The sequence below is a fragment of the Pterocles gutturalis genome, unplaced genomic scaffold (genome assembly GCF_000699245.1).
Source record: "Pterocles gutturalis isolate BGI_N339 unplaced genomic scaffold, ASM69924v1 scaffold8314, whole genome shotgun sequence".
NCBI classification, from domain to species: domain Eukaryota; kingdom Metazoa; phylum Chordata; class Aves; order Pterocliformes; family Pteroclidae; genus Pterocles; species Pterocles gutturalis.
Genome location: NW_010133208.1, coordinates 22,948 through 31,278, shown reverse-complemented (window position 1 = coordinate 31,278; position 8,331 = coordinate 22,948).

The window sequence follows — 8,331 nt, the reverse complement described above, 5'->3', positions numbered from 1 at the left end:
TGGAGCCAGAGGCATCACTTTTTGGAGAAGGGAGGGATGGGAGGCACCCGCCCCACTCCCCCTGTGTGCCGTGGCCACCCATGCAGCAGCCGTGGGGGAGACAAACAGGGGGGTGAACTGGCACCCCAATACCCACAGCAGCTGTGGATGCTCGAGAGAGGAGAGGAGGCTCCAGGACCCGCATCGGGCTCAGGGAGGGGACACTCAAAGGAAAACCCACGGGCATCCCTTGGTGGATTCCCCCCCAGTCCAGTTCAGCTCTCGCATCCCAGCATCCCTGCCACCCCCTCCCAGGGGCTGCGGTCCGGACCCTCAGCTGGGTCCTGTCCAACACAGCAGGACGGGGTGGGAACATGCTCCTGGGAAGTCATCCTGCTGTAGGGCTGTGCCCACCAGCGCTGCTGTCCTTAGACCCAGGAAAAATCCCTCGGGCATCGGGTGCTGGACACGGGGATCACCATCAAGAGGCAGCTTGAGCAAATCCCAATTTCCAGGACACCCGTTCTGCTCCATCGTCCCCTCCTGCCCAAGGACAGCCCTCTGCCTGCAGCCCTGTCCCCATCCCAGGGCATCCCCCTGTCCGGAAGCTTATGGGGAGTTTGCAAAAGGGCATCATCCACCCTTTGCAAACCAGCCCCCCATATTTCTTGGGGTGTCAGCATTTGCAAACTCCTCCTGCTCTTGTGCAAGCAGCCCTGGCCCCCCTCCAGCGCTTGGTTTATCCAGGCACCGGCTACTCCCCAGCTTTGCATGGGCGTTGGGCACCAACAAAGGCTCTCCAGCGGCAGAGCGAGCGCTGAAAGCAGACATTTGCACCTGGGGGTGTGGGCCTGATCCCTTCCCAACGGTGTTCGCCGGCAAGTCACAACACCTACGCTTGCTGGGACAGAAGAGCAGGGAAAAAAATCAGGGCAGCAGGAGCTCAGCCTGCAGATTCACTGTCCTGCGGATTAACATCCCAGCGGTGAATGCCAAGTGGGGTGCAGGATGGCATCATCTCTCTTATCCATGGTGCTGGAGCCGAGCAGAGCCCCTGCCAGCACCTCTGCCTGCCAAAACAGCCACTAGCTCACGATTAAGTGAAGTCTGAGATTTGTCTACAGCCCCCTGGTCTGGATCCACTTGCTGTCTTTGCTGTTCTGCCCAGCAGCGCCCCTGGGAGGATTTACACAACCCTCCCGCTCTCCCTCGGGAGATGTGACCTCGGAGCCCAGAAATAGGATTTTCCATCCCTTCAGCAGCAGCAGGGAAAGCAAGGGTCCAGGCAGAGTGGGCCTGGAGCAGCCACAGCTTAGCAGAGGAGCGTTAGCATCACTGCTGCAGCTGTCCTGCTCTGAAAATACAAACCAGATAAAACACAGAGAATATTCTTTATTAGATGAGCTCGACAAGAGCTGGAGAAAAGCAAGCACCCTCGAGGCATACCAGCCTCCAGATCCTTGGGTATCCTGAGAACCAGGGAAAAATCTGTGCAACCAGCAGCTTGTTTTTTGGCTCCCCTGGCTCAGTCCCTCTCCCCCTCCCTGCACACACCTGTCCACGCTTTGCAGCTTGGCAAAGCCTAAAAAAAAAAAAAAAAAGCCAGGCTCTGCAGTCACCAGAGGGGATTTTCCAGGCCATGCCTTCCTGCCCTCCTACTCCAGCTCTGTGTAGCTGCACCCAGCCAAGCTTACACCAGACACAAGCCTCAGAGAGCCCCATGGCCAGCTGCAGCTTCAGACAACCCCCAGCAGCATCCAAACACCTCGTCTAACGCCAAGGCTGCGGCTGCCGTGCTGCCGCTCGGATCTGCTCGGACAGGCAACGTGCTCCTCTGCCTGGCATAACTCCTTGCTTCTGCTGAGGTATTTGCTATTATTATTACTTCTCCAGGAAGTATCTGTCCTTTCATTTGGTTTTTTTGGGGTTTTTTTGTTTTTTTGTAAATATACTTTGCTGCCCGCGGGGCTCGCCCAGGAGCAAGCTCTGCTTTTGCACAGGGGAGCAGGGCTGCGGCTGCTCCCACCTCCACGCAGAGCTCCTCCTGCACAGTGCTGGGTCAAAGCCTTTTTCCTCCTCGCCCGCCTGAGCAGACTTCTCCAGGAGAGGTTAGAAATCATCTCAGGAGCGCCTCTGGAAATCATCCTCTGTAGTTAAACCTCTGCCTTTGAAGCTGGGACCTGACTTCTTGCCTCCTACACCTCGGGGCCAAGAGCCCCGATGGCAGAAGGAGGGTGATGAAAGCTCCCAGCCTCCCAGGGGTGCTCCACAGCTAAATGTGCAGAGACACAACAACACCGAGTGCTCCAACCGGGCTGGTGATGCACCACGCTCGCTCCATCCCTGGGCAATCCCCCTGCAGCAGCATCTCGTCCTTCCACCACGCACGTCCCTGCGCCGTGGGATCCTGGCTGGAGACCCCACCCCAATGCTGCTGCAAGTTTTCCTGAGCAAAACTGGAAATTCTGCTGTGCTCTCAAATGCTCCATCAGTGTCTCGCAGCACATGGACTAGAGGCAAATACAGGAAGCAGCGGTGACCGCAGGAAGGCCACCAGCACTGAGGACCAGGGAGAGGCTCCGTGGCATCTCCACCCAGAGGAGTGGCACGCAGGGGAGGCACAGTGGCAGAGGGGACAAAGGGGGACCACAGACTTCTTTAGGTGATTGCTACAGGCCAAGGACCTGCTGGGCATCTTGGCCACCAGACTGTGTCTTTTTATTTATTTCCAAGACTGCCTGAGTGGGGAGGAAAGGTCCCCGTGGCAGGGGGGATCTGCGCTGTCCCAGCTCTTACCTTTCACCGCCAGCACGACGGCTCCGAGCACCATGATGAGCGTCTGCAGCGCGTCGGTGTAGATGACGGCCGCCAGCCCCCCTGCGCGAGAGCAAGGGACAGTGTCGGGAGCGCCGCCGGCTTCGGGCTCGGTCATGAAGTCCCAATAAAGCTGCCCGCGCTTGCGGGGTCATGCCTGTCACCAGCCTGGTCCTGCTGACACCGCAGTGATGGGGGGCTGCAGCAGGAACAGCTCCTCAGGGGGTCCCCTGCAGATGGGGTGGAGGGAGCAGCCGACAGCCACGGGGGCTGCATCCCAGCCGGGGCAGGAACAGGGAGCTGAGGGGTGGCAGGAGGGGGGATCCAGCCCCATGTCCCCATGCCATCGGGAGGATGCCAGCCTTCTGGGCTAGTGGGAGGTGTCTCTGCCCATGGCAGGGGGTTGGAACTAGATGATCTTTAAGGTCCCTTCCAACCCAAACCATTCTATGATCCCCAGCCCTGGCTCTTTGGATGCTCCAGCAAGCAGACACCTTCAGAACATTGATCTCATCATCCATCTCACCTCCCCCCAACACCATACCAGTCCTCCCCCTTCGTACACCCCTCAGCTCTCCTCCCAACCCTACACTTTTATTTTTCCAGCACCTGACACTTAGCAGGGTCCCCTTGGCCATGCAGCCAGCAGTGTTTCTCCCTTCCCATCCCAAACTCTCCCTCTGGACCCGTTGCAAACCCAGGTCCTGCTACCCTGGCCAGAAAGCACTTACTCAGCAAATGAACAAAAACATTAAAAAGTAGTGGAGCTGGAGAAAATGGGTCCAAAATTGAACAAGTTTCAACCTCAGTCACCGACTCACATCCCAGGAATTCAGGGCTGCACCCTCCCTGGGACATGGATGTTCTCGGGATGAGGGTGACGCAGCGATCACATCCTCTGCCTGAGCTCACGCCGAAGCGCCTTACTTCACAACAAGCCTCGTGGGCAGGAAAAAAAAACCCGAGATGGGATTTGCTTAAAACCAAAGTCTTGCAAAATCCACCACGTTTCGGATATACTTAAACCATTTCCCATTTTGATGGCTGGGATGAGATAGCGAGGGAGAATTTACTGCCGGGTGTCTCCACCGGTGCAACCAGGGCAGGGAACATCCCAGCCAAAATATTAAACAAAAGGGATACGCGGTCCTGCCATCCGAGAGTGGGACTGCAAGCCAGGAACCCACAATTTCCAACCCCAGCTCCAAACCCTCATTGTTTCCAAATCACAAAGGACCTGTATGGATTGACCCTGCACAATAACAGCTAATCCCACGATGGGGAGGCACTGGTAAGAAATATTCCTGCAAGCTTTGCAGAGGGAGGGCTGCAAGGTGCATCGCAGGTAGGGCAAGCGGGAGGGAAATGAGCTGGGAAAAGGGCTCTTGGATTGTGGATTCCACAGTAATGGTCCTGTAATAGGAGAAGCCCGATTAGGGCTGTTACAAATAGGTAGACACACAAGAAAGCATTTAACCAGATGATGGAGGAGGAATGAATTACAAATTAAAAGCTGTAATGACAAAGGAGAGCTCATGTGTTGAGTCACTGCCTGAGCTAATGCTCAGGGATGCTCAGATACCAGCTGGATAGGGCAGGGAATGTGAACCCCATTAGTACAAAACCCCAAAGACCTTCCAGGAGCAAAATAAAATTAGATTAAAGCAGGAGTGTAAGTGGTGTGGTTCAACCAAAGAAGAGAGATTGAGGCCAGCAGACGCTGAGCAACCTACCCGCGATGGTGTAGAGCCCCGTGACCACCAGCATCAGGACGGTGGAGAGGTAGAGGTCCCAGCCCAGGCAGACTTGCACGAAGAGGGCCCCCGAGTACAGGTCCGTCTGTGATGGGAGAAGAAACACAAGGGACAAGTGACAGCCACTTGGCTAGAGAGCACCCAAGGGCTGCTGGAGGAGCGGCACAGCAGGGGAAAATCACACCATGGGGACAGCGAGGACACAGCACAGCGTCTGCCAGGAGGACACCTCCCAAAGCCAGCGCTGGAGCCCAGGGTCCCATGCAGGGAGCAATGTCACCACCACAGATGGGTGTCACACGCCACCTTCCCCAGCCCCCCAAGAGCAGAGCAGGGGGTTTTCTTTGTAACAGGGCCCAGTTGGATGCAGACAGTGGGATGTCAGGGTCAGCGATGGGATGCCTCAGGGCATCGGTGCTGCCGCAGCCCTGAGAGCACAGCATGGAGCTGGAGATACTCAGCCCTTTGCAGGATCAGACCCTGTCCTGAGCTACCTCCCTGCCACCCCACGTACCTCCCGTTCCCTCCCTCGATGGCAGTGCCCTGCTCGCCTGGTGGCATCTCACCATGCTTTCTGCAGAGCCCTGGAGACGGGGCACCTCGTACCAACCCAGGGGCCATGCTCCACCAGAACACCAGCACCCCTGGGTGCTCCCAGAGGCACCCCAACCCGCTCCCCCAGCCCAGCACACCGCTGCTGCTTCTGCACCCTGACAGCCCCCCCGGGGCCGATGCACGGGGGCGGCCGTAGCTGGTATTTCACGTTCTGCTTGGCAGGATTCGCCCTCCTGGCACCCGTGCTGCTGGTGAGGAGGCTGCCAAGGCTCAGCTCCCCCCTCCCCAGCTGCAGCCCAACGGTCCGGGCTGTCAGACCGGTCAGGAGAGCAGCAACCAGCCTAAAAACGCTTCTGGGGGCAGGAGGGCATCTCCTCCCCGGTGCAGGGACTTTTTGAGGTGCTTGCTGGTACCTGCAGTGCCTCTAGGGATGGATGGGGCAGCTCTGCCCCACGTCCCTCCAGCCCAGTAGCTGCTTGGGGTGTTTCAACCTCGACAGCCGCTCCACGGTGAGGAGCACACCCAGCCAGCCCCAGGATGGAGCACAAGACCCCCAGGACTGCTGGTCCTGAGCCTTGCCCCAGCACCAAGCCACTGCTCCCCTGAGCATCTCTGGGAAAATATCTCCTCCTGGTTTTGCACAGGTGGGGAAACCAAGGCATGGGCAAGGGGTAGAAGTTGGTTTTGGCCCCAAGGGAGAAGCAGCAGCCCAGAGGTCCTGCACCCCAGCACAAATACATCCTCCAACATGTCCCCTGACCTCTGCAGCTCCCCTGCAAAGCCCCTGGAAGGAACTCGGGGTTTCTGTTTGGCCACGGAAGGACAGACCAGCTCCACATCTAACATGCTGCCTCCTGCACCCACATCACATCCCACAGGGACACCAGAAGCGTGACTCTGCCCAGAGGAGCTGCCAGACTCTCTGGAGATGATTAACACCCCAAACGTGACCACCATTTCCCACCCGTGGGAGGTCCGGTCACAGTCTCATGGAAATGAGACATAAAGCAGAGATTCAGAGGGACCTGTGTCACCTCCTCCAGCAAAACAGGGATGCCGTGGGAGGAGAGGACCAGGCAGTGCCCATGCCACCACCACATCTCCACCCACTGCTGAGATCCAGCCACCCCCAGCGCTCAGCTGAGGAATGTTCACAAAAACCTTGTTTGGAGAAGAAAAGGAGGCCAGAAGGGGCAGGAAGAGGCAAGATGAGCTGACTCCACACCCTCGCCCGGAGCCGTGACGGCTTCCCACAGCCAACACATCAGCTCCGATTTGACACCTTTCTTTACACACCTCCCAGAAACCATCCCCCAAGCAGCAGAGCTGTCTTGCCCGGTCATGCGGGAGACGTCGCTTGGGATTAGTAACGTGGAGGACTGGTGTTATTTCCCATGTCGCACCTCCTTCCCCCAGCTCCGCCCTTCCTCCTCCCGGCACTGCTCCAGCAAGCTCTCCACGCGGGAGCTGAGGACCATCATTGTGTGTGGAAAGGGGCCACGCGGGATCACGCGATGGAAAAACCAACCGCACGCTGCCTAGCAGGGCTGCATCCGTAGCTGAGCACACGTCCAGCTTCAGCATAACATGAAAGCCTGTTCCTGAACCCACACCGTTAGGCAGAATCTTGGTTAAAACCCAAATCAAACCAACCAGAAGAGCACTTACAGCACAATCTAGAGGATCCTAATTCAGGGACTGTCCCACAACATCTGGACCAGCCTTTACACCACAGTCATGCCTGGCATTCCCAAGGGACGTACTGCTTGTCCTCAGCTGCTCTTGGGCTTGGCCATGTCTCTGGGACAGCTCTTCCCAGCACCAAGAGGCAATTCAGCCCTGGAGTGTCCTGACAAAGAGGAACCAACTTGTGGACAGCAATGCCAAAACCACCAGTGGTTTCTCTTCAGTAGATGCCTTTTCCCCATAAATGCAATCCAGCCACCGCTCAATACCCCAGAGACCACCAAGCAGCCCTGCAAGAGGACAACTACGCCATTCATGCACAGCAAGCTTCAACTCCAAGGCAGACAATCCCCAACCAAAGGCCCTCAACCATCTCCTCCCAACACAACCTGAAGTGGGAACCCAAGATATTTTGAGCCTCCCCAGCACAGTGCCAGCCAAGCATCCTTGGTGTCTTCTGGAGCTCCCAGTGTCCCTTGGAGGGATCCATCACTTGGCATCTCAGCACCTGCCAGAAAGTCACACACCCCCCATGACTGCCTGCTTCTCCAGCCACCCTTCCCCAGAGCCCAGCTGCAAAGACTCAGCCCCGGACAAGACATTTCATAACCGCTTCTCCTGCCTTTCTCAATAGTTAATCATTTTTGCAGTCGTCTGCAAATGAGTCTAAGACTTTGCTATGAGGAAGCAGAGGTATCTCCACCTCCCTTCCTGGTAATTCTGCTAGGGTGGGAAAAAATAAAAGCGCATGTGACTGGATCCTTAATAAGACATCCCGAATACAAAAACAAGCTAATTAAAACCAGGCATGACCTATTCATAAAACAAGCCCTTTCAACTGTAAAAGGAGAGCAGAAGCCTTTGAAGTCACGCCTCATAATCCAGCGAGATCCCTGCCTCCACCAGTGACCTCACTTGGAAACTCGTTCTTACCCAACGCTGCTCATGCCTTCCCAATGAAAGCTGGCTTTGGAGACAGCCTGGATTTGACAAGTGGTGAAGCCAAAGCCTCAGTAGAACAAGCTACCCAGGATACAGAGTCTGCAGGGGCTCTTCGCCAATGCTGGGACGCCTGTGCAGCTCCTCAGGTGTTCCTAGCCGGGGGGACACCACCTCCTTGGGCTGCCCTGCTGTACCCTGCCATGACATGTGGAAGGTTGGGGTCCACCAAAGGGTAAATTCCAGGAGGAAAGGGCCTGCTATCCCCCCTGCCCCAAAAGGAGAGCTGTGGGAGCAGCAGTGACGCCGTGTCTCAACTCAGGAGAAGGTGGAGCGGAGATCCATCCGTAAACACAACGTCTGCAGGGAGAGGGCCAGGAAAAGCCCAGCTGGTCCCAGGCTTTGAGGCAGCCCCCAGCGAGGACCAAAGGAAACCCCCACCAAGCAATAGAGCTGACAAGCTTTCACTCTCCTCCCACAGTCCCCCGCTGCGGTCACCACCAGGGATGGGACATTTGGCAACGCCCCACGTGTCCACAGACATTCATCCCAACCCACTGCTGGAAACCACCATTGTTCTGAGAGATTTACCATGAATGGAGCC